The sequence below is a fragment of the Hibiscus syriacus genome, unplaced genomic scaffold (assembly GCF_006381635.1).
Source record: "Hibiscus syriacus cultivar Baekdansim isolate YM2019G1 unplaced genomic scaffold, ASM638163v2 tig00117005_pilon, whole genome shotgun sequence".
In the NCBI taxonomy this organism is placed as follows: Eukaryota; Viridiplantae; Streptophyta; class Magnoliopsida; order Malvales; family Malvaceae; genus Hibiscus; species Hibiscus syriacus.
The window spans coordinates 3028471-3033012 of NW_024063519.1; positions in this window are offsets into that span (position 1 = coordinate 3028471).

The window sequence follows — 4542 nt, forward strand, 5'->3', positions numbered from 1 at the left end:
AATAAGTTATTTTATTAATTTTAATAATAAAATATGAGAATATTAAATAGGTCTATTAAAGCCTAACCTACATCATTTAGATATCTAATTGACTTTGTGTAAAGAATTTGGGTACTCAAATTTTCATTATTCAATTAAAAAATAATATACAAAGTTTAAATTTTTAACGAATAATAATATAAATATTTAAGGTAAACAATAAACAGATTGGGATTTGATTATAAAAGGAGTACAAAATTCAATCATCCCTAATAATTTCACCATAACGTTCCTTAATATTTCTATCTTTGCTTAGGTTTAAGCTAACTAAGACTTATGCGTTAATAAGAATAACCAACCGAATAGCATTACATGTAATTAACGACAGTTTGGCGTATTCTTATACGTAAAGAATGAAACTTAAGTATAAAAGTGGGTGATTTCTATAACCCCAAATCCATATAAAAAGAAGCCCCCTTCACATTCTGATCATAAACACCTTCATCGATGAGCTTGCGCGATATTGGCAATGGCGGCCGCTTCCCTTAGATGCATTAACTTGAGGGAAGAACACGATGAACGTTCAGCATATTGTTATATCCCACACGATGCGTATGTTTTCAATGTAGATTTAGAAGTTCATTACCTTTCTCGTGTAGTGCTTGTGTCTGATGAACACGGTCCAGACCTCGTGCTTTCGCTGCTTGTCGACGTGGGCGAGCCTGGCCCTCTAGGGTCCCTTCAAGGTGTACTTGTTGCTAGTGTCTTGTCTTTTGCACGGAGGGTCAACAGTGAACCTGCCAACTCTGTTCGTCCTTTCATAACGTTGAACCTCCAATTAGTTGTGGAGGTGAACATCGGCAATGATGAGTTCGAGGACGGTGCAGCCGATGTGATTGCTGAGTCGTTGACTGCATTCATTTTCAATCCCGCTAGTGCTTCGTCCATTCGAGGTTTGAATGGGATGAGGACGATGATGATGTGCCCTTGAAGGAGGGGATTGCTCGAAGATTTTAGTTCCGGTTCGTTGGAAGAATGTAGAATCTGTTTGGATGAGTTTTCGGATAGTGACGAGGTTGCCTCGATGCCTTGTGAACATGTTTATCATGATGCTTGTATAGGTGAATGGAGTAACGTGTGTCCATTGTGTCGATTCGAGATGTCAAATTGATTTATTATTGTAAAAATATATAATTTTTGTTTATTAGAATTTAAATTTAAAAATAAATTTGAAGCATATTTTTTGTATCATATTAACGAATCTGGCATATGCTATTAATCGAATTAATTAACATCAATGTTGAAGATACTAATTCGAGAGTTATTTTTGATAATAACACAAAATCATTAAACCTTTTAGTTCCCACGTCAAATTTTTAAACGAATGACAAATTCATTAAATGTTTGATCCAACAATTAATGGTCTATTTGTGTGTGCAGTTATGCAGCCTAAATATTGTGTCCATCCAGTAAGGCTTTTTTAAACAGGTTTGCATGCTAACCGAATTGTCTTAATGAAATCTTAGATACTTTAATTAAACATCAGTTATTATTAATACTAGTAAATAATTTATGTATTAATTCATGACTGAATAGTTTTTTTATTTTATATAAGCTGCGTGTAACGACCAACTAACCCCAAACCCAGACCCAAACAAACTCTACGTGATACTAGTAAATAATTTCCGAGGAAGAAGAAAAAAAATACTACATAAATCATTGCCAGTGGTTCATGACTAACGATGATGATGATGTAACCGGGCGTTCATATATCTCTCATGGTTATGTAACACGTGGCAGACAACCACTAGGGGGCCTTAATTTTTTTTTCCAAAATGAAAGCGTTAAAAGATTAAAAAATACAACTCTCTGTCGTATGGAAAAATAATATATATTTTAATAGATTGTCTAACGAACTTTTAAATTAAAGGGTATTATATATTTACATGTTTATATCTTTTAAATATTAAAACAATAATTATGTTAATTAAATTATTTAGAAAGTAATCTATCAATTTTAATTAAATCTTTAATTTAATAATAATAATTTACTTTGTTCATATGTTTGATAACCCTAAGTTTCGAGTTGTATCCTATTCGTATCAATTGATAAGACAATAACGTAAGAATATGTATACAGATTAGGAGTATAAATAAATAATATTTTTAAGACTCACGAGATTTATATTAAAATGGGAAAGAAATTAATCTAGGGCGACTGTAAATTGTGGGTCCACAAGCAAGATCATATTTTGAGAGGGCCGCACACCAAATGCAAGTATATGTTTTGTGGGACTTCTTCTGTCCTACTTTTTGCTTTATTTCATTAGCCTACGCCTGTGGATGGAAGGATTTTTCCTTTTGGATATATCATTATAAAGAAAATATAATCCATATTTCCTTTCTTTAATATATTTTTGTTAATTTCACTTCTCAAATTTTTATATGTTTGCCTTGGTCAGCATAAACTACTAATCATAATTATTGTTAAGAACTATTCAATTAATAGTTTTATAATTTTGACATATATTGGCTTATTGAATTAAAATATGAATGCATTGGATTATATTTTTATGTCAATATTGGCCTGACCAATGTTGCAAGTGTTGTTTACAAAAAAAAATGTCAATAAATTTTGTTTGAAAAAAAAAGAAACTTTGTTAATTCCAGTTTGGTTTTTATTTCAAAATTAAGCTTTAAAAGCTGTGTGTTTCGGCCATTCAAAATTATGTATGAATAAGATGGATTAACCATTTTTGGACCTATAATTGACGTATAATTGTACTAAGAAGATCTTCATGGGATTTTCTTTGTGGATTTTATCTTTAATTAACTAAACAATCAAAGATGGCAAAATGAACTCTTCTTTATTACCAATTGTTAAGCAACTAAGTCTAACCATGTGAGATTGGATTAAGCTTTGAATTTTTTTTAAATATATATATATATATATATATAAAGAGAAAATAGTTGTACAAAGTTGAATTTAAAACTCAATACGAATCACAATTAAAATAATATATATTTTAATATATCATCAACGTAACATCAAAAATAAATTTTGTTTTCATCGTTATTTTCCAAAAATCATTTATTTTTTTAAGAATAAAAATTGTAAAAGAAGATTCTTGATTGTCGCTGTCGGTTGATATTAATGGGTTGACAGAAACGAATTAATTAAATGATCTTTTGAGAGAGAGATTAGGTTCGATTTTTTATTTATGGTTTCACCTATTCTCATATTATGATTTTTTCCATTAAGAAAAGAAGAAATTAGAATTTAAGAGGGTATTTGTTGGGTTGGAAATCATTACTTTTTAAAAAAAAAAATATTATTGTAATTATTTAAAAGAATTAAATTAAATTTACAATCATTAAAGATAGACACACAATCATCGAAGGTATATATAATTGAATTATGATTACAATAACTTATTAATTAATCATCATTATTATATGTATTTTTACGTCAATATTAGTGGTATTCATCTTTTACCGTCGATATTGGTATTTATTTATATATCTGTCATTTTTTGTTAATATGGAGTAAGTATAATGTATTATTTGTTTAAAGACTCTCAATCATTTGGTATTGAATGTTTGTACCCTTGACATACATGGTGCTCGAACTAGAGACCTCAATGAATAATAACAATTCCTTAACTATTGAGATCGTTTGGTTCATGCATATTCAAATTATTTGGTTGAATTTTTAATTTTTATTGTATAATATTTTTCTGTTCTTAAATAATTAATTTATGTACTTGATGATTTTATGTGAAATATCATATGAGTAACTTACTGTCGTAAACTCTTGTTTTAAGTATTCACTTCTTATTCAATAAAACTAACAAATATTATTAATAGATATTAAATAGATGGAAAAGAAAAGATGTCTAGCTACAAAGAATATTAAAATATTTGTAGGAGTGATTAGGCTTAGAAGGTGTATCATGTGAGTGGTTTATTGCCCTTTTGTATAAAAAATGAAACAAATATTCCCAAGATTTACAATTATTGCCAAAAACATGGTTTAGATTGTAAGCCTAGCTGTCAATAATTTGTTGGGTGCTTAAACCAAGTTTAGGACTTATGACAATGAAAGAATACCTAAATATCATAAATACTTTTTTCCATTCACTTCTTTCCGTTAATGGATGAATGACAATTTTTCTTTTACAAAAATAGTTCAACACATTTTGTTAAAAAAATATAATGTAAAATTGACTTTTTTTTAATTAACTTTAATCCTCAACCTCTCTTTATTATTCAGTTTTTTATGTTTTTAACGTAATATAATATAATATTTATAAAAAAATGAGAATCAATAAAAACCCGATTTAGGAATTAATTGGTCCAATGATATAACATAATATATTGTAATAAATTGCTTTGTTTTACTTGCCGTTTCATCCCAAAATGGTGGCATGGTTGGTAGGTTCATTTAAGAATTAAGGGTGTATTTCTTCTATTATTGAGTAATTAAAAGGGTATATTAGTCCTTTATACTTTTCCAAAAAAATTAATTTACCCTTTCTTTTTTTATTTAGTGTGGACCTCGAA